Source organism: Urocitellus parryii, chromosome 6 (genome assembly GCF_045843805.1).
Source record: "Urocitellus parryii isolate mUroPar1 chromosome 6, mUroPar1.hap1, whole genome shotgun sequence".
In the NCBI taxonomy this organism is placed as follows: Eukaryota; Metazoa; Chordata; class Mammalia; order Rodentia; family Sciuridae; genus Urocitellus; species Urocitellus parryii.
The window spans coordinates 172,604,209-172,619,594 of NC_135536.1; the positions used below are offsets into that span (position 1 = coordinate 172,604,209).

A 15,386-nucleotide genomic window follows, 5' to 3' on the forward strand; every position below is an offset into this window, starting at 1 on the left:
CTAACATACGGGATGAAAAAGGCAACATCACAACACATACTACAGAAATACAGAAGATAATTAGGAATCATTTTGAAAACCTATATTCCAATAAAATAGAAGATAGTGAAGACATCGATAAATTTCTTAAGTCATATGATTTGCCCAGACTGAGTCAGGAGGATACACACAATTTGAACAGACCAATATCAATGGATGAAATAGAAGAAGCAATCAAAAGACTACCAACCAATAAAAGCCTAGGATCAGATGGGTATACAGCGGAGTTTTACAAAACCTTTAAAGAAGAATTAATACCAATACTTTTCAAGTTATTTCAGGAAATAGAAAAAGAGGGAGCTCTTCCAAATTCATTCTATGAGGCCAAATCACCCTGATTCCGAAACCAGACAAAGACACCTCAAAGAAAGAAAACTACAGACCAATATCTCTAATGAACCTAGGTGCAAAAATCCTCAATAAAATTCTGGCAAATCGGATACAAAAACACATCAAAATAAAATTGTGCACCATAATCAAGTAGGATTCATCCCTGGGATGCAAGGATGGTTCAATATACAGCAATTAATAAATGTTATTCACCACATCAATAGACTTAAACATAAGAACCACATGATCATCTCAATAGACGCACAAAAAGCATTCGACAAAGTACTGCATCCCTTTATGTTCAAAACATTAGAAAAACTAGAGATAACAGGAACTTACCTCAACATTGTAAAAGCTATCTATGCTAAGCCTCAGGCTAGCATCATTCTGAATGGAGAAAAATTGAAGGCATTCCCTCTAAAATCTGGATCAAGACAGGGATGCCCTCTATCACCACTTCTATTCACTGTAGTTCTTGAAACACTGGCCAGAGCAATTAGACAGACAAAAGAAATTAAAGGCATAAAAATAGGAAAAGAAGAACTTAAATTATCACTATTTGCGGAAGACATGATTCTATACCTAGAAGACCCAAAAGGGTCTACAAAAAAACTTCTAGAACTAATAAATGAATTCAGCAAAGTGGCGGATATAAAATCAACACGCATAAATCAAAGGCATTTCTGTATATCAGCGACAAAACTTCTGAAACGGAAATGAGGAAAAACACTCCATTCACAATATCCTGAAAAAAAAAAAAAACCTTGGGAATCAACCTAACAAAAGAGGTGAAAGATTTATACAATGAAAACTACAGAACCCTAAAGAGTGAAGTAGAAGAAGATCTTCGAAGATGGAAAAATATACCCTGTTCATGGATAGGCAGAACTAACATCATCAAAATGGCGATATTACCAAAAGTTCTCTATACGTTTAATGCAATGCCAATCAAAATCCCAACAGCATTTCTTGTAGAAATAGATAAAGCAATCATGAAATTTATTTGGAAAAATAAAAGACCCAGAATAGCAAAAGCAATTCTAAGCAGGAAGTGTGAATCAGGTGGTATAGAGATACCTGATTTCAAACTATATTACAGAGCAATAGTAACAAAAACAGCATGGTACTGATACCAAAACAGGCAGGTGGACCAATGGTACAGAATAGAGGACACAGAGACTAATCCACAAAGTTACAACTATCTTATATTTGATAAAGGGGATAAAAGCATGCAATGAAGGAAGGATAGCATCTTCAACAGATGGTGCTGGGAAAACTGGAAATCCATATGCAACAAAATGAAACGGAATCCCCTCCCCTCGCCATGCACAAAAGTTAACTCAAAATGGATCAAGGAGCTTGATATCAAATCAGAGACTCTGTGTCTGATAGAAGAAAAAGTTGGCTCCGATCTACATATTGTGGGGTCGGGCTCCAAATTCCTTAATAGGACACCCATAGCACAAGAGTTAATAACAAGAATTAACAAATGGGACTTACTTAAACTAAAAAGTTTTTCTCAGCAAGAGAAACAATAAGAGGTAAATAGGGAGCCTACATCATGGGAACAAATTTTTACTCCTCACGTTTCAGATAGAGCCCTAATATCCAGAGTATACAAAGAACTCAAAAAATTAACAATAAGTTAACAAATAACCCAATCAACAAATGGGCCAAGGACCTGAACAGACACTTCTCAGAGGAGGACATGCAATCAATCAACAAGTACATGAAAAAATGCTCACCATCTCTAGCAATCAGAGAAATGCAAATCAAAACCACCCTAAGATACCATCTCACTCCAGTAAGATTGGCAGCCATTATGAAGTCAAACAACAACAAGTGCTGGCGAGGATGTGGGGAAAAGGGTACTCTTGTACATTGCTGGTGGGACTGCAAGTTGGTGCGGCCAATTTGGAAAGCAGCATGGAGATTCCTGGGAAAGCTGGGAATGGAACCACCATTTGACCCAGCTATTGCCCTTCTCGGACTATTCCCTGAAGACCTTAAAAGAGCTTACTACAGGGATACCTCCACATCGATCTTCACAGCAGCACAATTCACAATACCTAGACTGTGGAACCAATCCAGATGCCCTTCAATAGATAAATGGAAAAAAAAAACGTGGCATTTATACACCATGGAGTATTATGCAGCACTAAAAAATGACAAAATCATGGAATTTGCAGGGAAATGGATGGCACTAGAGCAGATTATGCTATGTGAAGCTAGCCAATCCCTAAAAAAACAAATGCCAAATGTCTTCTTTGATATAATGAGAACAACTAAGAACAGAGCAGGGAGGAAGAGCAGGAAGAAAAGATTAACATTAAAAAGAGACATGAGGTGGGAGGGAAAGGGAGAGAAAAGGGATATTGCATGGAAATGGAAGGAGACCCTCATTGTTATACAAAATTTTATATAAGTGGTTGTGAGGGGAATGGGAAAATAAACAAGGAGAGAAATGAATTACAGTAGATGGGGTAGAGAGAGAAGATGTGAGGGGAGGGGAGGGGGATAGTAGAGGATAGGAAAGGTAGCAGAATACAACAGTCACTAATATGGCATTATGTAAAAATGTGGATGTGTAACCGATGTGATTGTGCAATCTGTATTTGGGGTAAAAATGGGAGTTCATAACCCACTTGAATCTAATGTATGAAATATGATATGTCAAGAGCTTTGTAATGTTTTGAACAACCAATAAAAAAAAGAAAAAAAAGAACTTCCCTCCCTCATTTCCACTGTGTGGTCGATGGGAGAGTTAATCCCACCAATGAGCCACCCAAGGACCTTGCCAACAGAGTTATGGGAACTGCACCTGGAAAGTCACCATAAATTAAGGATTTTTCAGGAACACCGTTTCTAGACAGAACTCCTGGGCAAGTGCCTGGTTGGGGTCCCTGCAGAGCACACAAGCCAACATCATGAGGAATTCCACAGGTGTGTGTGAATGCCACAAGATCCCAGTCCAGAAAGCCATAGTGGAACTCATGGTTGGAAATGGCTTATCCAATCAATATACTTGTTGGCTGAATGAATTGTTCACATCTATTTGTGGGGAAACTGTGGCACCAGGAAATTTAAAACATGTATAAAATATTTATTTTTTGGTACATCTTGTCCTCATTATCTACAGTACTTTCATTTCAGCCTAATGGCGTCCCTTCCAATTTCCTGCAGGACATTTCTAAAGGTAGTGCCTGCTCAGTTTTCATTATCTGAAAATATCTTCATTTCTCATTTATGTTGGAAGCACAGTTGTGCCAGGGATAGAATTCTTGGTACAATTTTATTCAATACTTTAGATCAGTCTTCTTACTGCCTCTGATTCCTGTTATTAAGAACTTGATACAAACCTCAGGAAGCTCTCCAGTATCTGGTAGTCATGTCTCTCTTTCTGCTTCAGTATTTTCTGCTTTACTTTAATTTTAGCAGATTGGTTTCCAATGTGCCTCAGTGTGGGTCTGCTCACGTTAATGATTCCTGGAGTTTGTTCAGTATCTTGGATTAGAACATTCATATACTTGATCATATTCAACATCGTAGAGAACATTTCTCTCAAATAACCCTTTTTAAATTTTTTCTTTCTTGTATCCCACGAAGTCTCATGTACGTCAATGCTCTTTCTGATATCCAGAATGGACTCTAAGTTCTTTTTAAGATTCCAAGTTTTTATTTATTTTGTTTTTGTTTTTCTGAATTGCAGATTCAGCAATGTCAATCAGTCTTGCTCCACATTTTAAAATTTTTTTCAACTGCCTGATTACACCTGTTGTGGGATTACACCAGTGAACTTCTGAGTTAATTAATCTTATCAATTCCCAAATTTCTATTTGAATATTTCTATACATTCTGTCTCTCTGTTGATGTTCTCAATTTGCTGATCATATTCCAGATTTTCTTTTCTACTTTGTCCAAATTTTCCTGGAGCATGTTGGAGCCAGCTGCTTCACAGTGCTGGTCTCTTTTTATGTGGGGCCCAATAGGTCACTAGGGTCCTGAGGAAGAGGCAGGAGGGGTAAGAGCTAGGGAAGGACATGGGATGGGGAGGCAAGAGGGAGGAGAAACAGGAGGACAGGAAACAATGGGAAGCAGCCCAGGAAGCCCCCTGGGTGTGGAGAGCAGGGAACAGCCTCCTAAGGAAACAGCTCTCACGAGGACCCCTGGGTGGAGGCCCAGTGACAGCGAATTTGGGCTTATGATGGTCCCGACCATAACCTGATAGATTTCTGTTGCTGTAGGCACTAGGTGTGCAGTCCTTTGTCACAGCAGCATTAGAAACTTACACGGTGTGATTGTACTGTGGGGAGATTTGTGTGGGGCTTCAGCAATGTTTCATTTCTTATTTGAGCTGCACGTTCATTGCTGAATGCACCATGATCACTCCAGGCTGAAGGAGGGAACCCCATCATGAGCTGGAATCTGTGGAAGCTGAGCCAAGACTCATGTCAAATGCATTTCCCACTAGTGTATTCACACTTCCCCAAAACTCAGGAGACCCAAGAGCCACAGGACCCCACACAATTTCATGGTACATGAAGGGCCAGTGACCTTGTGGTCAGAAAGGGAAGATCAACAAACAGTTGGTGACACATGAGAGCTCAGGGGAGGGCTCAGCCCTCAAGTCCCCTCCCTCCACCTTGCTCAGGGCTCTGGGCCTCAGGCCAGGTGTCCCACAGTGTGGAGGTGCAGGCCAGGGGAGGCTCAGGGTGAGGACACACGCCCTGTGCTGAGCTCAAGGCCACCCTGGGGCACTCAGTCAGTGACAGGCTTTGCTGATACCACGTGATAAATCAAGGGGATCCCCAGGATGAGCAGTGACCACCCTGTGTCTCCCCCAGGATGAGCAGTGACCACCCTGTGTCTCCCCCAGGAGCGGCTGCACAGGAGCTGCAGGTGATCCAGCCTGAGAAGTCAGTGTCTGTCGCTTCTGGAGAGTCGGCCACTCTGCACTGCACTGTGACCTCCCTGCTCCCCGTGGGGCCCACCTGGTGGTTTAAGGGGGCAGGGCCAGGCAGGGAGTTAATCTACAACATCAGAGAAGGCCACTTCACCCGAGTCACAAATCTCTCAGATGACACAAAGAGGGACAACAGGGACTTTTCCATCCGCATCAGTAATGTCACCCCAGCAGACGCCAGCACCTACTACTGTGTGAAGTTCCAGAAATCGACCCCTGTTGATAAGGAGTATAAGTCTGGACCAGGCACCGAGTTGTCTGTGCGAGGTGAGTGCAGCTGCCTCCTCCTCCCTGGGGTGGGACAGGAGGTCAGGGGTCATGCCCTCCACCCTGGGGGCCACAGCTGAGAAGCAGGAGCAGCACTGGGTGCTCATGTCATGACCTGTGGTCACCCCTTCTGCAGGTCAGGGAGGCAGAGGCCTGTAGAGGCCATGCTATTTGGTCCAGGCTCCATGGCTGGTAAATGGGGGGCATCTGCACCCCTCACCTGCCTGCTCCACAGCCCTGACCTTTTCCAGTCTGGCCTGCCCTGTGGCTCCCCAGCTGAGGGCTCTGAGGGTTTGAGGGACTTGCCAATCACAGAGCCAGGCCATGTCTGCTGCCTTCAGAGAGCACTGCCCTGTGGGGGTGAGTCTTCTCTTTATACCACCAGCACCCAGGACCCACTGTGTGCCAATCCGCACTCTGGATGCTCTGGAAAGAGCTGAGAGCAGAGCAGGTAAAGTTCTCCTCCCACAGGCTACTGTTCCTGTCCCTCCCTGAGGACCAGGCCTCCAGAGCAGGGAGGGGGCAGGGCATTCTTTCCTTCCTTCCCCTCCTGGAGCAGCACCTGAGAGGATTCTGACAGGCTCAGGTTCCCTGTAGACCTGGGGCCCTGGTGGAGGAGCTGCCGAGAGGCTGGGCCTTTGCCCTGGGTCTGCCTGTAAATCCCTGTGTCTCAGGGACCAGCCCTCACAGGCCCTGCAGGGTAGGAGCAGAGCTGGGTCACTCACCCAGGGAGTGTTCTCCATGTGGGTGACACAGGGGTCCCAATTCAGGAAGCACAGGTGCTCACTGTGTGGTTCCTTCAAGACTCTCTGCATGCCCCTCCTAAGCCACGAGGCTGAGGTGGTCAGCACACATGGACCTTCACACCTGTGCCCACCCCTGTTGACCTGGGGAGCTGGAGGCCCAGCAGGCCCTCTCTCTCACAGCACATTAATGCCAGGAGGGGACAGAGCCCAACCTGACTCCAGCCCAGGCTCCTGCTGCCCTGGGAATAGACACTGTCCCCGCAGAGGGGCCAGGGCACAGGAGGGGCTCAACACAGACCCTGACCTGACCCACTGGGCAGAGAGCAGTGTCTCTGCTCCTCATCTATCTCCCAAAGTTCGGGTGCCACCCTGAAGCCCACAGTGAGTGGAAAACCTCTCCTGAATCTCAGCCATGATCTCCCTCCGTAGGGAGATACCCCAGCAAGACACACAGAGCTGCTCCGTTGTTTGAAAAAGGTGAAAAACCTTCTTCCTGGGGGGATGTTACAGTTGTTCTTGCTGTTGTGGGTGGGGTCGGGGGCTCCCCACTGGCTGTGCATAGGAATCACATGGGAAATTGATGACGGAAATTTTAGACCCAGAATTTACCTTGACATTTTGCTTTTAAATTCCAACATGAGTCTGGGCATCTGAAGATTTTACTTATTCCAGAAGGTTCTAACACACAGCCAGGGCTCTCGACCCCTGAGATCCATGTCCTGAAGACACGGAAGGGAAGCTGGTGTTTTTCCTCTGGCAATGAGGGAGAGCACGGGAGCCCTTCTCAGGTGTGGATGCTCCAGAACAGCACGTGCTGGGCTCAGCTCCCTGGGGCCCTTGGCAGGGTCTCCTGGCAGAGCCCACTCAGATCCAGTGTCATCCTGGGGCCCACATCTGGTATGTGTCTGCCTCTGAACAGGAGCTGGAGCCACTGAGCCCTGGCTCTTCAGCACACAACCCTCCCTGCCTTGATGACCCAGAATGTCACTCAGGCATCTGTACCTTGTCCCTTCACAGAGCCTCTCTTTATGGAAACAGCTTCTCTGGATGAAACCCCTGTGATGCTGTTATGATGTGAGAAGCACTTTGTCACCTTGTTTCCTGTGGGGACTCTTAAGAACACAGGGAGAGGGTGGGGGTGCAGCTCAGTGCTGGTTCCTGCTGAGCACCCTGAGGCCCTGGGTAGACTGTCAGTACCTGGGGGAGGGGTGGGGGGCGCACAGGATACAAGAATACAGGCAGAGCACCATCCTCTGCGAGTGTCTGCTCCTCCTCTCACTGGGGTTCTCTTGGCAGCTGCAGGAACAAGATGGAGGCTGTTCCTGGGGTCCCCACTGCATTTGTTGCTAAACAATGGCTGTGTTTTGGAAGGTGTGACAACAGCAGCCACAGATGTCATTTATTAGGCACATACTCCATTCCTGTGCCGTCCCTTGCCTTCATTCCTGTGCCATTCCTTGTTCACCCTTGTCTTGCAGGGAGGTGCTTTTAAGAACTCTCTAGGGCTGGGGTTGTGGCACGCAACATCAGTGGTAGCACGCTTGCCTAGCATGCTTGAGGCACTGGGTTCGATTCTCAGCACCACATACAAATAAATAAAATAAATGTTCATCAACAAGTAAAAATTTTTTAAAAAAAAAGAACTCTCTATATGGGCTGGGTTGTAGCTCAGCAATAGAGAGCTCACTTAGCACATGCAAGACCCTGAGTTCAAACCTCAGCACCACATAAAAATAAATAAGTGAAATAAAAGTACTGTGTCCAACTACAACTAAACAAAACATTTAAAAAGAAAGAGCTCTCTATAGAAGGGAACATAGAAGCTCAGCAGAAAAATAACGGGAGTTACCTTGTCCTCCTGTGTGGATGACAGGAGCCTCATTTCTTCCCTATTCCCCTCCTGATGCCCTTGGCCGGCCATGTCCCTCTCTGAGCCTTGATCCATAATGGGATCTCCCTAGGACCCCCTCAAGGAACAGATGAGGATACAAGAACTGAGGGGCTCTGAGGGCTCTGGCCAGCATCAGGATGCTGATCAGCTCCTGAGAAGTGGCCACTGACTAGGGTCTCTAACTCCCGTAGGGACTTCCAGGATACTGGTGTCTACGTGACTCCATTTCTTCAGTGACACCCTCCATATTGTGCACTCCAATGTTGGGTGCCAGTCGGGCATAGAGCTCAATATTTGCTGATACAAACCTTCATGACTTTTGCTGCCTGGTGACAGCTGTAGAAGGTGCTGGGTAGTGATGAGCAATCTGGAGGCACCAAGGGACCCATCTGAAACCTGTCCACAGGCAAGCAGCCTCCTGATAATTTCACCTGAGTGCCCTCAGGTCCTACTCAGGGGCCTGAATCTGCATGTCTTGAAACTAGTCATCAGTTATGAACGTAGCCCTGTGGCTTCCTCTGCACTCAGTGACCTGTGACTCCAATGCAAAAGTGACCAGGGAAGCCCAGATTCAGAAAAGAACTCCTTCATTCTCTCCCTCTCAAATCCAGACCTGGCTACATGAGGCCCATGGCATATTGTAGAAAGTAGGCCATTGTTATAGTTAAAGCTTCGTCCCAGGGTTTCATAAACTGACTTCCAGACCACTCACATATAATCGTATCAAGCCTTTATTGAAGCACACCGGTGGTGGCTGACTGGACATAAAGCTGTTTCCCTGATCAGCCCAGAACAATTGCAAGGGCACTCCTTATAAGCCTGAAAACTGTAAAAGGGATGTTCAGGGGTCTAGCCAATGCAAGCAAGCCAGGTTACAGAAGCGGGACAGTGCAGTCAAGCGGAGGGAAGCCTAACCAATCTCAGTTAGCCCAGTCACCCCAGTTACAGAAACAGAGCCCCTTTACCCTAGTTACAGAAACAATGCCCCATTAGGTAGTTTTGTGTTCTTAAAATTTTATATAGCAAAAGGAAAAGAACATCTTGCCCCAGTCATGACTCCTCTACTTGGCATGGTTGTTTTACAGGATGAAGTCATAAAACAAAATGGAGTCACATTTGGTCCTACTATCACACCATGAGGGTGAATTCATAACCACCTGTGGAAGAGCCCTGCACAGAATAAAGTCTGAAAGAAGGAGGGACCTGGGTTTGTTTTATTTTTTATATTTTGTTTTTAGTTTTGGAACTCAGGATTGAAACCAGGAGCACCTTAATAGAGCCACATCCTCAGCCCTTTTTATTATATATTTTGAGGCAGGTTCTAACTATGTTTCCCAGTCTGGTCTGGACATTGCCGTCCTCCTGCCTCAGCCTCCCCAGTCTCTGGACAACACGCCCTACTATTTGCTGAGATTCCAGAGGCAGCTCTGTGTGACCAAAGCCAGCTGTGCTCAGTGTGGCCTGGGAGGAGATTTGCCAACGACCCCACTCCACAGTTGAGGTGCTGGGCCAGGTCTCAGCATAGAGAGCTGGTTCCCATGTTGATGGTGGTTTCATGGTGACATTTGTCCCCTGCATTTGTTTCTAAAAATGACCATCCCTGGTGTCAAGCATTCCAGGACAGACCAGCAGGACACGGTTGTTAACAAAGAGTGAGACAGGGCTGTGAGGTCCTCCCTGGGCCCATGTTGGCAGCAGTGCCCTGGTGCTGAGAGGAAGGCTCTGACCTCAGGCCTGGAGCAGCACCTGGGCTGTCGGTCCTCACTGTCTTGCTAGACAGCTGTGCTCGCCCAGGGACATGAGCGTAGGGATGAGCTCAGTGCCCAGCAATCTTTATTTGGAACATTAAAAAAATCACGTCTTGTTGTTTCTGGTGTAGCCCAGAGATAGAGCATGTGCTTAGCTTAACATCACCTGGGGCCGATTCCCAGCACAACAACAAATAGTAAAAATAATAATAATGATAACAATGATTACGTGGAGAAAGATTCTTTACAGTGTCACTCACTTGTGGTCAGAGGGTGTCTCTCAATCACCTGATTTGTCTGTCACTGCTCCATTGTAGCCAGACCTTCTCCTCCTGTGGTGTCAGGTCCTGTGTCCAGAGCCACACCTGGGCAGATGGTGAGCTTCACCTGCGAGCCCCACAGCTTCTCCCCCGACAATATCACCCTGAACTGGTTCAAAAATGGGAATGAGCTCTCGCACACCCAGACCAGCATGGACCCCAGGGGAGAAACTATGTCCTACAGTGTGTCCAGCACAGCCCAGGTGACCCTAGCCCCCCGGGGATGTCCACTTTCAGGTCATTTGCCAGGTTGCCCATTTCACCTTGCAGGGGGCGCTCCTCTTTGTGGGACTGCCAACTTGTCTGACACCACTCAAGGTACAGGACCCTGCTCCTGACCCTAGTCTACACCTGGCCACCCAGACTGCTGCTCCCCAGGGGCCTTTGCTCCAGGACTTCAGTGGCCTGGGCTCTGATTCTCAGCCACCTGCCATGCATGTATGGATTCATGCCTTGTAGCCACCATGTGCTGGTGGCTTCATTTCATTGACCAGCAGCTACTAACACAACTGAGTTCTTACTAGAGCTAACCTTCTGCAGGCCAGGAGTTGGGCCTGTCAGCCTCACTCACTTTACCCTCAGGGGAGCTGCTGGTCCCTTGGCACCTGTGGGTGGCAGGCCCTGTGGTTAGTGATTCACTCCTGTGCAAACCCCCAGTGTCTGAGCCCCTCTGCATGCCTGGCCCTGTCCCGAGGGAGGTCCTTGCCCTGCTGGGAGGAGCTCAGCTGTCTGTGCCATAAGGTCACAGCTTCTGCCTGTGCTGTTTCAGTTCCGCCCACCCTGGAGGTCACCCCCCTGCCCACCATGGCAGGGAACCTGGTAAACATCATCTGCCAGGTGATGCAGTTCTACCCTGAGAGCCTACAGCTGACCTGGGTGGAGAATGTCAACGTGTCCAGGACAGAAACAGGCTTGACCCAGTCAGAGAACAAGGACGGGACCTTCAACCTGACGAGCTGGCTGCTGGTCAACTCCTCTGTGCACAGGGAGGACGTGACGTTCACCTGCCGGGTGGAGCACGATGGGCAGCCAGCCACCACCAGGAGCTATACCCTGCAGGTCTCTGCTGGCCCCAGGGAGCAAGGCCTGGACAACACCCCTGGTGAGGCCTCTCCCAGCTGACCAAATGCTTTAAACTTCACCTTGACTCTGTGTGTTGTGATGTGAGAGCAGTGACCCCCCTTCCCACAGGGCACCCAGAGCCTGGGAACACAGCAGCGTCTTAGTCAGCTCCCCACACCACACTCTGAGGGTCTCCTCTGTGGGGTTGGGCACACATCTCATGGGGCCTTCAAACAGGGACACTAAGGAGGAAGGGGTGGGGATGGCCTGTCCTGGCAGCTGACACTTGCCTTCTTCACCTGACCCTTGTCACATCCTCATGACCCTCCCTGTTCACCTCTCTTTCACCTTGGAGGTCACCCAAAAACTTGCAGTGACACAACCCGGTGACCATCACCTGCTAAGAAAAGAAGTTCTAACCCCTGATTTTGCATGTGACCTGGTTGGAAAATGGAAACGAGTCCAATATGGAAATCACCTCCATCATCACAGAGACCATGGATAGGACCTTTAACCACATGAGCTGCCTCCTGGAGAACTCCTGTACCCAGAGTAGGGACCTGGTGGTCACCCATCAGGTGGTCATAAAGGCCAGCCAGCCACCTCCAGACACCATAGACTGGATATCTCCACTCCTCAGAAGGAGCAGGGGACAGACACCTCCCTGGCCAAGCTCAGTGTCTAAGCCCAGTGGGTCAGGAGGTTGGTGCAGGAGGAAGGCAAATGCCAAGTTAGCTTCTGAAACTTAGTGAGGCCCTAAGCAAATCATCGAGACCGTGTCTCTAAATAAAATATTGAGAAGTGCTGGGGATGTGGTTGAATGGATAAGCACCCCTGGGCTCAATCTCCAGTACCAATATAAAATAAATTTCCCTGGTTTCTACTCGAGGGGACTGATTCTTTTCTATCTTCTATCTTTTTTGTTAGTGCTAAAGGTAGTATTCCTGTCCATTGTAGAATAATTCTCAAGTCTATAATTATATACCAGAACCTTACCTTCACATGAAGCATCCCACTCCTCACCACCAAGAGTATCCCCTGTGAAGAGCTTGGTCCTTCTCTCCATGGATCCTCTGACATAAACAGATATTAGAGAAGAAGGAGAGGGAGGGGAACACTCCTGTCCTACTCTTCAGCCTCTTGTCTGTCCACCTACCAGTTGCTCTCTTCTCCTTCCTCAGGGCCTCTCTCCCCTACTTACCCTGCTGACCTCTGCCCAGCTTCTATTCCATATTAGAATTTTCCATAGACATCTGTATCCTCACCACGCAGACTCTGGCTCCTCTAGGGGAAACCTGGAAAGGGCTCCCTGGGGAGGTGGAGACTGTTTGGAGCAGGCCTCTAGGTGACCTTGAGTGTTCTCCACAGGGGTCTTGATTTCCTCCTGATTTGTTACCTACTGTAATGAGGACCCTCAAAGCCTCATCACAACATGCAAATTTCTGCTTGTGTATATTCTCCTTTGATGCTCCAACTACCTGTGAGTTAGGAGTTTACAGAAAGGGAAACTAGGACAGCCCTGGAGACCAATGGGAACATGGTTGATGACTTCCTGCCCTGACACATGTAGACTATCTGTACTACTCAAGGCAAATCTAAGTTGCTGTGGACAGAGACAACACCAGCCCATAGAGCAAACTTTTGCTAATTAAAAACAATGTTCCCTCTCCCATGAAAAATTGTTTCAAAGACTCAGTTGTCTGGAGACCCCATTCTGTGGTCCAATGTGTGTCATTTCCCTGTGAACCACAGGAGCAGGTCTGACTCCACAAGACTCTTTCAGGGTGGAGGTCCTTCCAGCAGGCCCTGTCATGGGCTTCCTGTGCTGCTGGGTCAACACTGGGCTACTGATTCTTCCCTGTCCCTTCTTGAAGGAAGAGTAATGACAGGAAGCAAATGCAATTTCCTCACTGTAGGAGAAATATGGAGGATGCCTAATTCATGTGCTAATCACTAAGACAGGTATGCAAAACAGTGCAAGTGCAGTCCACACCTGGAGTGCTCAAATGATGAGGGACATTCCTCTACAAATCCAAAAGCATTATCCCAGTTAATAAAAATGATGGTATTTTCTCTAATCATTAATAATGATTGAAGTATATATTCCAATTTTTCAAAATTCATTTTATAGCTCTTCTCTGCACCAAAATTGGTTTTAATTAATCTTTGAATACATGGTACAATCTCCATAGAAAACCATTTGGGCAACAGGAAACCTTTTGTCAAGTTTTAAAATGATGTAATTACTTAGAAGTTTAGGACCTTTCACATGCTAGATTTCATTCTGGGTGTATTGGGGTAGATTGGGTGTCTTTGAAGCATTGCTGGTCCATTTTGTCTAAGGTGTCAACTTTAGATTGGCACCTAATATTTCTTTATTATAAGTCTAATGTCTGCAGAATCTGTAGCAATATACCATGTTCAATGTTGGTGTTACTAGAGACTCTCTCTCTCTCTCTCTCTCTCTCTCTCTCTCTCTCTCTCTCTCTCTCTCATATCTGTAATTACTTTTGCAAGAGAATAGTCAATTTTATTGATCTTTCAAAGGATCAACTTCGTGTTTCAATTATCTTCTCTATTACTTCCATTTATTGAATTTTGACACTTTTCTAGTTTTATTATTTCCTTTATTCTGCTGACTTCAGATTCATATCGATCTTCTTTTTGTTGCTTCTGTGTGAGGGTCAGCCCATGGGAAGTGTGTCCTGGTGCATCCCAGATCCTCTCTATAACATGGAACCATAGCACTTCTCCTTTCTTGGTTGCAGTGAGGATTACATGATGCAGGAGAGTCATTTTTATTGAGATGGAACATGGAAAATGGCACTGGATGTCTTTGGAGCAGAGTTAATTGGCAGCCATCCTGCTGAGATTGTGGCCAGCAACCCAGATGTCCACCGAAGGTCTACGTGTGCTTTGATCCATATGGCCCTAACGTTCATTTCCAGCTTCTACAACTTTCCTATCAGGAAGACCCCTTGAACATGAGAATGTCAACTCCTCTGAATCTCTGCTACTGTTGGAATTACATCCAGGAACCAAACCTCTGCTTTTGCTGCCCTCCAGGGGACAAAAACCCACAAATCCACCAGGAACTCCTTTGGCTCTCACAATTCACCTTTATCTTCTGATGACTCATATTTACTTTCTCATTGTCTTTCCCCACAGGACTGATGCCCAGAAAAAGCCCTCCAATATCAGAGCCTAATAATAGCCATTTCCCAATTCATGGTCAAGCACCAGATGCCAAGAATCCTCTTCCTGAGGTTAATCCACAAGTTCACTTCTGGTGAAAGTGTGCACAAGGGCACCTCAACACAGGCCAGTGCCTGCCCAGGTGCCACTGACCCCCAGCACTGGTGTAGTGATACCAGCCAGCTGATGAGTTCCAGGTTCAAACTCAAATTGTAGAGTCCAATTCCCAGACCACACATGGAGCTGGGATTCCATATGAAGTTCCCAATGTGATGAACTGGGAATCAGGAAGCTTCTTGGAGTGTTCTCAGGATCAACATCATGGTCCCTCCCACCTGAGTGGGAGAAGAAGCAGCAGCTGAACTGCCCCCACAGAAGCCAGAGGAACCCAGAGCTGCTTTCAGTGGAGGAGGGGGGGTCTTCTGCTCCCTGCTCAGGCAGGCTCTGATGCTGGTGCCTTCTAGAGGGAGGAGGGGGCAAGCACTGCAGCTCTCCTCCACTGAGGGGGAGTCCCAGAGCAGCACTCAGCTGAGAACATTGGCCCCCAGCAGGGCACCAGCCCCACGGGTGAGGTGTCCCCTCCTGCCTAAGGATCCAACAGCATTACTTTCTTTATAAAATACTTTTCCATCTTTGTTAGCATCATTTTAAAAGGAAAAATGGCTCATGGCAACAAAGAAAAGACTCCCCAGGTCTAATTCCCTGGATCTGGTTTGTGTGTCCCTCAGAAAGACTTCAGATGACAGAGCACTGGAGGGGGGGGGGTCTGCTATTAGGAGACTGAGGCCCCTCCTACACAGGAGAAACGTGTTCTTGACCCACGAA

At 47.3% G+C, this 15,386-nt stretch overlaps 1 pseudogene; it reads left to right on the forward strand.

Annotated features, from left to right (window-relative positions):
* LOC113176915 (signal-regulatory protein beta-1-like) overlaps positions 1-11,426 on the forward strand; it is an 81,344-nt pseudogene extending 69,918 nt beyond the window's left edge.
* The last annotated feature ends 3,960 nt before the right edge of the window (positions 11,427-15,386 follow it).